Source organism: Glycine soja, chromosome 1 (assembly GCF_004193775.1).
Source record: "Glycine soja cultivar W05 chromosome 1, ASM419377v2, whole genome shotgun sequence".
Classification (NCBI taxonomy): Eukaryota; Viridiplantae; Streptophyta; class Magnoliopsida; order Fabales; family Fabaceae; genus Glycine; species Glycine soja.
In genome coordinates, this window is record NC_041002.1 from 39,444,038 (window position 1) to 39,457,041 (window position 13,004).

The window sequence follows — 13,004 nt, forward strand, 5'->3', positions numbered from 1 at the left end:
TCTTGACGGCGCATTCCTTCTTCCTGGCATCCCGGGTTCATACCCCAACCCATATTTGAATGGGTTTCCCCTAATATCGACCACGTCGGCATTCCCGAGGCTGTCCTTGCCTAGACCCATTCCGGGCTCATAACCGTGCTTGAGCATCACCCGTGCCACCATTATGGCCGCATTGGAGAGAGAAGGTAGCAACGGACTTGTTTCCACAGAGGCACAACTCACCACCTCGAAGGATTGGAAAGTTGTTTCCAATTATTCTTCCACCGCTTCTATGTATGGTGCAGAGGAGGAGCAGCTCACCAACATATCCTCTTCGCCCGACACTATCACTAAAAGTCCACCCACTGCGAACTTCAATTTCTGGTGAAGCGTCGAAAGGACCACTCCCAACGCATGAATCCAAGGTCTCCCCAAGAGGCAGCTGTAGGCGGGATTTATGTCCATCACTTGAAACACCACATTGCAAGTGTGGGGGCCTATCTGAATGGGAATGTCGATTTCCCCCATCACTTTCCACCGAGTACCATCAAAGGCTCGTACCACCATCGAACTTGGTTTTAAATGTGACGCACTAAAAGGAAGCTTTTCCAAGGTGGTCTTCGGCATCACATTTAAACTCAATCCATTGTCAATAAGTACCTTTGCGACGCCATGGTCCATACATCTCACCGACACATGTAGAGCCTTATTGTGTCCTCTCCCCTCAACAGGAATCTCTTCTTCCGCAAACGCGATATAATTATTGGTGGTTATATGATTAACGATGCCTTCAAAACCCTCAACTGAGATATCGTGTGCTACATGGGCATCGTTGAGGACCTTTATCAACAGCGCACGATGAGGCTCGGAGTTTATGAGCAATTCAAGCAAAGAGATCCTTGCTGGAGTTTTATTCAGTTGCTCAACTACCTTAAACTCGCTTTGTTGGATGAGGCAAAGGAACTCATGAGCCTCTTCCAAAGTCACCGTCTTTCCTTGAAGACCTTCTTTCTTTTCAGCCCCTTTTACCACCGGAGGATCCACTTCTTTTGAGGGGGTGGCTACGTCTGTGGGCTCTTGGACCATGGGCGCTTTCCCTTTGGAGGGCAATTCTACCGAGTGAGGGGGAGCGAACACCCGGCCACTGCGGGTTACGCCACTGAGGCCGGTGATGTTGGTCACCTTGGCTGACAGGGAGTCAACTTCGGTTGCAACTCCATCTTCAAAAGCGGGAGGGGTATACTTCCACGGAACGGCCTTATTGCTTTGATATGCAAACAGCGTCAGCTTGGGTGTTGTCCGGGGGTATATGGGCGTGGAGCTGGTCCCTTTCCTAGTGAAACATATTACTAGGGCTTTGGGGGTTGGGGGAACCTTCTTTTCTTCCGACTGCATGCAAATCTGTGGTTCCTCCCTCTCTCTTTTAGACACTTCAAGCTGCCCCCAGTCCATGAGCCGCTGAAGCAATTCTTCCACCGTGGGACATGTTTCCATGTCGTGTGACTCCCCGAGGTGAAACAAACATTCGTCCCTTTCGTCTCCGCCACGGGAGACCATGCATGCCGCTTGCAGTGACTGGTAGATGAAGCGTCTAGATGTAGCCACATCTTCTAATCTCTTTGCCCCCGACGGCCCATGCTCTTCAATGGCGTTTACGCTAGCCCCTCCATGACTGGCTAGTGGGTTGGTTTTAACGTTGGGGCCCTCCTCTTGGAATGATAGCTAGCCGGCATTAATTAGGTGCTGCACTTTATACTTGAACGGCAGACAGGAGTCAATGTTGTGTCCGGGAGCTCCACTATGGTATGCATACTTGGCATCCGAGTTGTACTACTTGGGGTATGGTGGCTGGAAGACCTTCCCGGGTATGGCCACCACCAAATGATTTTCCAATAATGAAGGCCACAACTCGAAATATGCCATGGGAATAGGAGAGAAATCATCTTTCGGGGGTGTGCGCCGTGCATTATTATAGCTCGCGCCAAGAGTTGTATTATTGACTGGCCGGGGAGTGGCTAGAGCTGTGTGTTGGGCAGGCGTTCTTTCTGTTGTGGGTGGTCCTTTCACTTGAGTTGGGAGGGAGCTCCCGACTCGGATTGAAAAGTTTGGGGGGTTGGGCTGATATGAGCTTTGGATATTTTGGGGTGCTTTCATCCATGTTGGGGCGGTGGTGACCGCGTGGGTATCTCCTTCCTTTTTCCTCGCGCCCACCACTGGGGCTCTTCTGTTGTTGTTGGGGGCCACGTTGGAAGCATATTCAAACTTGCCTTTTCTCAGTCCGAACTCAATTCTTTCTCCAGTGAAGACGAGATCTGAAAAGTTAGCTGACATGTATCCTATCAGCTTTTCATAGTAGAATGTAGGCAACGTATCTACCATAATTGTGATCATCTCCCTCTCCGTCATTGGCGGGACAACTTGGGCTGCGAGATCTCTCCACCTTTGGGCATATTCTTTAATGGACTCATGTTCTCGCTTGGTCATACTCTGAAGCTGGTTCCGATCGGGAGCCATATCCGTATTGTATTGGTACTGCCTAATGAAGGCAGTCGCCAAGTCTTTCCATGACCGGATCAGAGAAGCTTCCAGATTGGTATACCATGCCACTGCTGCTCCGGCTAAGTTGTCTTGAAAGAAATGCACCAACAGCTTTTCGTTCGCAGAATACGCCCTCATCTTTCGGCAATACATCTGAAGAAGCCCTTTTGGACATGTCGTCCCTTTGTATTTATCAAAATCTGGTACTTTGAACTTGGGAGGGATGACAATGTCAGGTACTAGGCAGAGATCCGCTAAATCTGAGAACGGGTAGTTGCCGAGGCCCTCTACCGCTTTTAGCCTCTCTTCAAGTGAATCAATATTTCCCTTATCTTTTGCAAAGGGAATGGATTCTTTTACGGGTGCGGGTGAAGACGGGACATGGCAGACTATGTTGGGTTGGGGCAATTCATGGGGGGTCGGATCTTTGAGGGGAAGCAGAGGGCCTAGATGGGCATCTCCTTCATCATCTTCTTGCAAGGGATAGTCGGCATAAGGAGGGAGTTGCCCCACGAAGGTAGGGGCTTGGCTCAAATCATCCGGAGCGGTACGGGGAGTGAAGTCCGAAGGCAAATCATAAGGGTAGGCTTGAGGACTATACCTCCGACCTAACACCGTCATGTTTCTGTCTCGGCCCAAGTTTATTGCGGGTTGTAGCACCGGTTCCGCTTCCCTAGCTGTATTGGAGGCGGCCGTCATGGAATTATCTTCTATAGTTTTCTGAAGTTTTAGCATGGCCCCCGTGATAGAAGCCATTTGATCTTTTATGGCCGATAGGTCGGCCTTCATCTGTTCTTGCACGCCCTCTTCATTATCCATTTTTCTGGATCGAGTGTTATAGGGGTGCCTTTGCGCTTTCTTAGTTATTGTGAGTTCCCTAAAGAAACAAACAACGGTGAGTATGCCACCAAAACATGAATATGCAAATGAATGATCGGAGCACTTGGATCCACCTCAAGGTTTTTTAGATAACGTGATGAGTTCAGAACTTCTCGTTTTATAAAATGAACAAAGCTTTTATCTAGCCAAGATCATACAAAAGTGTTACAATAGAACCTAACGGTTTCTAATTATATGGGCCATCAAATCTATCATGTGTTGACAGTAACTGATTAGCCCGTGAATTTCCTCGGGGGCTGTACACACTTCAGTGATGGCTTTTGCTTTGGCTAGTAGTCACGGGAGGTCTTGAGTTCCATTCAAGGTCAAGGCGAACCTATCCATCCACATAGTCGCTTCTTGATGCAATGCATCAATCACCCTCCCTCTTGCTTCCTTTTCGGCGTACACTTGTGCGAAATCTTCTACTAGCTTTTGTTCATGGGTCACAGACTGGTTTAACTCTTCCTTGTACTGCCCTATGATAGCTAGCATGCTTTGCTCCGTGGCTTCCAAGTGTTGAGCCAAACTCCTCTTGGATCTTGCGCAAGCAGCTAATTCTTCTTTTAAGATCATGCCATGTACCCGTGACTGGTCTCTTTCCTCTCTCCGGAGCTTGAGCTCATTGTTGCTAATCCACAAAGTTTCTCGGAATTTATCTCGGCCATGTTCCTCCTTGCGGGCCCTTTTGGTTTCTTGTTCAAGGGCTCTTGCAGTGGCCGCGTTTTCCTCTCGTAACTCGGTGCACTCTTTCCGAATGTTTGTAGCGGCTAACTTGAACTTTTCTTTGGTGAGTCTTGCCTTCCCTAGCTCTAATTTTAGAGCTTGGACTTCTTCATCTTCCTCCGGAGCTTCGAAGTTCTCCTCATTGATAAATTTCATCTTGGAGAGTCAATCTAACCCTCGCGTATGAACTCTTAGCCATCCATGATAACCACCGATGACGCCATTACGGATGCCCCTAATGATGCAATCCTACCCCGCAAGGGCATTGGATAGAAAACTCCAAGTAGATTGGGCCAGAGATGCAAGAGAAGGCCCTAGGGTTCTTATGAGCCTTAGGGTAGATTTCGGGCCCATGGGCTAAGTACGAGCCCACTTATCTTTGTAAATATTAGATTAATGTTTCATTATTTTTGGGCCTTGTATTTAGGGCTCCATAATGTAGGTAGGGCACCTTAGAAATATAGGATTTTTCAGCCCTTGTATTTTAGGGCACCTAGACTAGTTTTTGTATTAGGGGTAGTTTTGTAATTTCACATGCACTAAGTGGATATTTGATGTGTGTGGTTGGAAATAAATTTAATTGAATTGGTAAAAGCTCAATCCAATTAAATTTTAGAGGGGGAGGTGAGCATTTGCTTACTACACCCTATTGCCACATCATATAGTCACACTTTGTGCATGTCCTTCATGCTTTTCATGCCTCATGACACCTAAGCATACTTAGTGGAGAATCTTGGAATTGATCTTGGATTAGTGGGCTGAACCATAACTAAAATTCACTAATCATAATTAGTGAAATTTTGGCTCCAAAGTTTGGCTCCACAAATTCAATTTCAAATTCAAGTGAAATTTGAATTTCCCTCCAATTTTGTGTGACACTTAGGCTATAAATAGAGGTCATGTGTGTGCATTTTTTTCAACTTTGATGATTTGAATATTAAACTTCAGATTTCAAAGCTCATTTAGAGTACAAAATTTCGTGCTCTTCTCTCCCTCTCCCTTCATTCATCTCCTTCTTCCTCCAAGCTCTTATCCATGGCCTCCTATGGTGGTGAGCTTCTTCTAGACTCATCTTCTCCTTGAAGTGGCGTCTCCTCTCTCTTTCCCTTTCTCCATTCCGCTGCCATTCATCTTCCAAGAAGCAAAGGAATCCATTGATGAAGAAGATCCTAGGCCTACAAGCTCCAATGGAGCTTGCATCATGTGGTATCAAGAGCATCTTCATCTAGGTGATGTTCTTTTGCTTCCTCTATCTTTTTGTTCGGTGAATTCTCTTTAATTCCTTGTTCTTCATCTTATTCTCCATGTATATCCTCCATTGTCTTGTGGTTTGGTGCTGTTTAGAGTAGATTAAAAAAAAAATAAACCAATTAAATCTTAGATCTACACTTGTTCTTGCATTTCTATGGTTCAAATTTTGTAGATCTACTCTTGAATCTTGTTTTTGTGTTGATTTTAGGTTCTATCATTTTTCATTCATAATATTCATGTGCTGAACCTTAGATCTAAATTTTCTTCCAAAATATTGATTAGAAAAAAAAACACAAAAATCTAAGTGTAAATCACTTAATCCATGTTGTCTTAGAGTCATGTTTAGTCATAGTAATTGTCACATTATGTTCTAAGTTTGTGTTGAATTTTTATTTTGTTGATTGAATTCTAGATACATTTGTTCATGTATTCTTGTCATTCTTAGCCTATCTTTTGAATTTTGAGTCTAATTCATGCATGTTATTTAGTTCATAACATGTTCTAAATCAATTCCTAGAAGTAGTCTTGTTGTTGAACTCTTTTTTGTTTTCTAAGATTCCTACATGATGCCTATGATGAAGTTGAGTTGTGGTGCTGAGTTGTGGCTGGATTTGTGAAACAAATAAGTCTTAAGCTCTCTTGAATTTTGTTATTCAAGATAATTGAGCATAAGCAAACACAAATTGTTACTATCCAAGCCTTAAGCAACATAAACACTACTCTTGATTTCTAGGTCGAAATCGCTGGTGCTGGCAGCTTGAACATACGAACTTGTATAAATTACTGGGAATTGGTCACTACGTTTTTTGAGCTGAAACATTTACTGAATTTTCTAGACATCTGGACCAAAATTATAAAAAAAGAACCAAGCGATTTGGATTAAAGGAAAAAATAAGAAAAATCTCACAAGTTGGCAGAAAAATCAGTGTCCAGGAAAAAAAAAAGTGAAAGGAAAGTGTGCTTGTTGTTTTGGTTCAAAATTTGTTCTATAATTGGTGCCTATTTTATACCAATCCTAGTTCTGAAATTTCAATTGAAAATTATTGTGAAAACAAGTGCCAAAACTAGAGGTTTCTTGAGTCTTTTTTTTAGAGTTTTTCTACTATACTCTAGAGCCATTCTAGGTTTCTCTTTGAGTCCTAGCTTGCTTTTTTGTGCTTTTCATTGATTTAATTGTTGAATAATCCTTGGAAATTTGTCTTGTTAAAACTCTATTGGTTTAGCTTTCATTTCATTTTTTTTTTTGGTCTTTGGTTATTGCTTGTCTCTTTGTTTCCTTGCTTGTGAGTTGCTATATAGGGAATTGGAAAGGAGGATTGGTGCCATATCTTGAAGAATTTGAGTCAAGAAGCAAGGGGCCAACCACCTTAAGAGCTATTGGACTAAGAAGCACTCCAAATTGAGTGAAACACTAAAGAGAGAATAGCCACCACAATTGAGGACTTTTTTTCTTTGTAATTTTGTAATTGGCAATTTGCTTTGCTTTCAAATTTTGTAACAAAAAGGCCTTTCATTGGAAGTAAGTTGGGAGCCTCCGCTAGGTCACCCTACTTCCATTTGTGTGTAATAATTTTAGGCAATTTTCCCTTAGGATAGTGAGTGTTTTGTTGGGAACCTTAAATGAGGTCATCCAAACACTCTTAGGATCCGCCTAGTTTGCATTTCTTGCACTTTAATTTCTTGCTTACTTTCATGGCTTATTTCCTTTACCCTCCATTGTCAAACCGCCTAGATAGCTTTCCTTTTACCAATTAGTTTTTACCTTATCTTTCACACCTTTTTTAGTGTTTATTTTGGCTAGTTTCAACCATAGTTTCTTTTACCTTTTTTTCAAACCCCCAACAAGAAAGAACCATAACTTAGGAACCAACATGAGTCTTCATTCTTCATCTAGTGTTAATGGTGAGGGTTCTACTCCTAAGGACCCCTTGTATAAGATATTAGATGAGTTGAGATCCCTTAAGTTGTGGGAAGAAAAACAAGAGAGAAAAGATAAAAGTAAAAAAAGAGTGGAAGAAATAAGTCAAGATGAAAGAGAGAAAATAAGAGAGGAAGAAAGAAGAAAAATAATGAAAGAAATGAAAAGAGAAAAACATGCCTCCTATAGTAGTCATAACTCTTGCAAGAGCCTAAGTGAAGAACTTCGTGACTATTATGAAGGAAGGCATAGGTCACATCTTAGACGTCACTCCCATAGGAGAGAAAATGAAAGAAAGCCTCAAGAGGTTAACATTAAACTCCCATACTTCCATGGGAAGGACAATGAAGAGGCTTACTTAGATTGGGAAATAAGGGTAGAGCAAAAACTTAAAAGAAAGCCTACTTTAAAATCTTATGGCTATCATTCTTATCCAAAGAAAGACCAAGGTCTAGGCATCTTAGGGGAAGACAATAGAAAAGCAACCCCCTAAGGCTAGTATGCAAGAAAAGACTAGCTCCATAAAGTGCTTTAAATGTCTTGGAAGAGGACATATTACTTCTCAATGCTCCACCAAGAAAACCATGATTATGAGGAGCCAAGACATTTATAGTAGCCAAGATGAGGCTACTACTTCACCTTCCTCTAGTGAAAGTGAAGAAGCAGAAGGGGAAGAATCTAGTGAAGAAATCTACCCCCAAGAAGAAGGAAAACCTTTAATGGTTAAGGAGGAGTGTAAGGAGGTAAGTGTCTCCTCCAAGAGGTTAGCTAAGAAGGAAAGAAATTTTGAAATAAAGACAAATATTAAAGAAATTTCCCCTCTTAAACAACCTCCACATTTTCTCCTTTGTAAAAAGACACTTGTTAGCATTGCCACACCTCTTAGGCTTGAGTTTATTCCTCAAGTAAAGGAGTTGTTGGATGAGGGTTTGGTTCGTAAGAGCTTAAATCCTTGTGCTTTGTTGGTGCCCAAAATAGGTATTATTAGGCACCAAATCCCTAAAATAGGTGATATGATGAATGCTTTGGGTGGTGCAACACTCATTTGTAAAATCACTCGTGCACCCAACATCATCATGATTTGTGTACATAGGGACTCATTAGGTAGGTTTGTTCTTATTTATAGTTTCAATACAAACTTAGGTACTCATATGGGACACCTTAGGTTTGTGATACTTTTTGGTAGGAATAATCAACATGAAAATACAGAAAAAGGTATGTTCTATTGCTTTACTTTTCTTAATTTTTTAAATTGTGATCAAGGGGTTCCCATGAACCCTAAAAGAATAAAAGTCATTCCTGAGTGGCCCACTCCACCAAGTGTAAGAAAAATTTGGGGCTTCCATGACTTAACAAACTTTTACAAAAGGTTTGTCCCATATTTTTCTATACTTGTAGCACCACTCATTGAGTTGGTGAGGAACTATGTTCCTTCATGGGAAGATGCCCAGGAAATGAGTTTTCAGACTTTACCTTACTTCAACATACTAAACACCACTAATACATATGTTTTTGTTCTTTTTACAGGTGTTGAGGAAAAAAACCCAGAGTTTCAAGAACCTCGAGATTTGAGGTCAAATCCTTTTCAAGGGGGAGGGAATGATGCAATCCTACCCCGCAAGGGCATTGGATAGAAACTCCAAGTAGATTGGGCCAGAGATGCAAGAGAAGGCCCTAGGGTTCTTATGAGCCTTAGGGTAGATTTCGGGCCCATTGGCTAAGTACGAGACCACTTATCTTTGTAAATATTAGATTAAGGTTTCATTATTTTTGGGCCTTGTATTTAGGGCTCCATAATGTAGGTAGGGTACCTTAGAAATATAGGATTTTTCAGCCCTTGTATTTTAGGGCACCTAGACTAGTTTTTGTATTAGGGGTAGTTTTGTAATTTCACATGCACTAAGTGGATATTTGATGTGTGTGGTTGGAAATAAATTTAATTGAATTGGTAGAAGCCCAATCCAATTAAATTTTAGAGGGGGAGGTGAGCATTTGCTTACTACACCCCATTGCCACATCATATAGTCACACTTTGTGCATGTCCTTCATGCTTTTCATGCCTCATGACACCTAAGCATACTTAATGGAGAATCTTGGAATTGATCTTGGATTAGTGGGCTGAACCATAACTAAAATTCACTAATCATAATTAGTGAAATTTTGGCTCCAAAGTTTGGCTCCACAAATTCAATTTCAAATTCAAGTGAAATTTGAATTTCCCTCCAATTTTGTGTGACACTTAGGCTATAAATAGAGGTCATGTGTGTGCATTTTTTTCAACTTTGATGATTTGAATATTAAACTTCAGATTTCAAAGCTCATTTAGAGCACAAAATTTCGTGCTCTTCTCTCCCTCTCCCTTCATTCATCTCCTTCTTCCTCCAAGCTCTTATCCATGGCCTCCTATGGTGGTGAGCTTCTTCTAGACTCATCTTCTCCTTGAAGTGGCGTCTCCTCTCTCTTTCCCTTTCTCCATTCCACTGCCATTCATCTTCCAAGAAGCAAAGGAATCCATTGATGAAGAAGATCCTAGGCCTACAAGCTCCAATGGAGCTTGCATCACCTAAGCTCTTTGTCTTTCCTCAACAGACTTCTCCACGCCTTGTGGACTCTTTGTATAACCTTGAGACTTGGCGCGCCGAAATCTCTCACAAGGAAAGGCGAGAGGCTCTCTTCCGTTGGCGCTCCCCTCATGGGGTATCCTAGCTGTCTTATGGCAAGTGCGGGATTATAGTTAATACAACCCCTCGTCCCTATCAATGGAACATTAGGGTAGTCCCCATATGAGAAAATAACTCCCTCCTTTCCTTCCTTCCATCAAGGAAACCAATTGATTGCGCTGCCTCCTATCCCAGCCAAGTGTTGGTCCCAATCGACTCTTCTTTTTCTGACGCACGAACGATAACTTTGAAGCGGACACGGGTGTCTTATGTCTTGTTGGAATAGGTGCGAAACCAACCACACACAGAGAGCGGGTAAGCAACAAACAATCCGTGCGCTGTTCTTCTAGCACCTTCTGTCAAAGGTATCAAATAAGTCCGCCAAGATAGCCACCACTGGACTCTCCTTGCTATGGTGATATGCAAGGAAAGCATCAATTGCGGCTAGGTCCACCAAACCGTCTATGTTCGGAAAGAGGACAACCCCAAAGATCAGCAAAGCTAGTATATCTGCAAACGGGACCCACTTCTCTTGGCTTGCCATATCCCTTGCCTTGCCTTCCAAGTATTTCCGCGGCAGGCCCACTACGTCGTTCCGAGTTTGCTTCATGCGATCCAACTCTTTTGCCGAATCTCCGACCACAGCTACAATCTTACTCAAGGAGGGAAGAAACCCGGAGAAAAGATACGGTTTCCTTCCCCCAAGAGGGCATCCTAATATCTCCTCAAACTATTCAACAGTCGGTACCATTTGGAAGTCCCCAAACGTAAAGCACCTCAATGGCTGATCATAGTATTGGGCGAGGGTTACAACATCTTCCGTAAATACCTCCGCTGCGGTCAAATCTAGAATTTTTCCGTACACTTTGCGGAAAGATACGGTTGAGGTGCTTCACCAATCCATTGAATTTTTCCACCAGCGCTAACCAATCCATTGAAATTCTCGAGTTTGTCCCCCCCCCCCCCTTTTTTTTGTTTAAAAACATCGACGGGTGAGAACTTTTGATCTGCCCTATGTTCACTTGAGGCTCATGCACGATGCTCCTCATTGCCCCAGTGTAAGGCTTTGAGGTACCAATTGTTATCTTTCTTCATGACCTTGTAGCTAGGAACCTATTGGGTGAGAACTTCTAATCTGCCCCTAGGTTCGCTCGAGGTTTATGCATGGTGCCTTTCATTGCCCCAGTGTGAGGCTTTGTGGTACCAATCGTTGTCTTTCGTCATGTCCTTGTAGCAGGGAACCTATTGGGCAAGAACTTCTAATCTGCCCCCAGGTTCACATAAGGTTTATGCATGGTGCCTTTCATTGCCCCAGTGTAGGGCTCTAAGGTATCCATCGTTGTTTTGTTTCCATAACCTTGTAGCAAGGAAGAATGAAAGAAGGGGTTGATTCTTGCAAAAAGAATTTTCCAAGGACGAGAAATAGCTGAAGGATTTTTTTCAGTTGACGGGTTAAGTCAAATGACTCATATTCTTGATAACTAACTTCTCTCTAAAAAGACAAACTTTCCGGAATGATAAAATGAGGTCACATGAACGTTTATATTTTTACTTGACAACACAGTCAATCAAATGATTTTTTATTTATTTTAAAACTTATTTGTTTTGAACTTTACTCGTTGTTTTACGGCACCCCCACCAATGTGCAAGACGAGTAATCTCTGATTGAACAGTCTTGGAAGTCAGCACTCAGGAGCGCATGTCGCTCGAGCAAACAAACCAATGGCCTACACCCGCATTCCAGTGGAAGCAAAGATGTAATTACGAGAGGATGAGGGACAAAGATGTCAGATTTATCCATTTTATTTAGCATTGTAACTATGGTTTACAAAAATGGCATAAACTTGAAAATCCTAATGAGTCATTAGAGACATCTAAAAACAGCTTTCAAAATTTCCCCATGTGTGGTGTCGCTTGTTAGTGTTAGGATTCAACAAGCGATTCTCCTCAAATTTCAGCCAGCCCACATCAATTAGACCTTGCACCTTACGCTTCAGGGCCCTACAATGCTCAATGGAACGCCCCGTGGCTTCTCCATGACAAGCACACGTTGCGTTCGAGTCGTATTCTTGGAGAAATAGAGGTTGATGAACCTTGGCTGGGGTTATGGCTACCATTGAATTATCAAGTAGATATGGGAGCAAGCCAGCATAGGACACCAGAATTGGGGTGAATTCTACAAGCTTTTTCGCTTCAAAATTCATTTTTGGTTGGTGCTTCGGTTCGTGCTAAAAGTGGTGTTTAGCATTGGTTGTGTGGTAGGCAGGCTTTGTGGTTGATTTAGGGATGACCTTTGTGGATGACTGGGTGGTGGGTAGTGAGAAGGGTTGATATTGGCTGGGTAATGACATTGTTGGGTTGGTGGGAAATTTGGCCGTATAGGAATGGCAGCCACAACATGGGTTTCTCCTTCATTCTCACCCTCTTCATTTGCCCCAGCTTTCTCACTTATCAAAGTAGGATGATCAAATTTGCCTCTTTTCAGACCTGCTTCGATCCTGCTGCCGGTGAAGACCAAATCCGCAAAGCTTGAAGGTGCGTACCCCACCATTTTTTCATAGTAAAACACTGGTAATGTGTCTACTATTATTGTGATCATCTCTTTCTCCATCATTAGAGGTGCCACTTGAGCTGCCAGGTCTCTCCACCTTTGGGCGTATTCTTTGAAAGATTCATGCCCCTTTTTGCACATGTTCTGTAGTTGCATCCTATCCAGAGCCATATCAGAATTGTACTACCAAAGGCAACCATTAGATCCTTTCAAGAATGGACTCGGGAAGGTTCCAAGTTAGTGTACCAGGTAACAGCTACCCCAGTAAGACTTTCTTGGAAGAAATGTATCAGCAGTTCCTCATCATTTGCATATGCCCCCACCTTCCGACAATACATCTTTAGATGGTTCTTGGGGCAAGTAGTCCCCTTGTACTTGTCAAAGTCCAGCACCTTGAACTTGGGAATGACCACATTTGGGCACTAGGAACATTTGGGCACTCCATCAATGGCCCTGAGCCTTTCCTCTAGATGATCCAACTTTCCCATTTCTGCCATAGCAT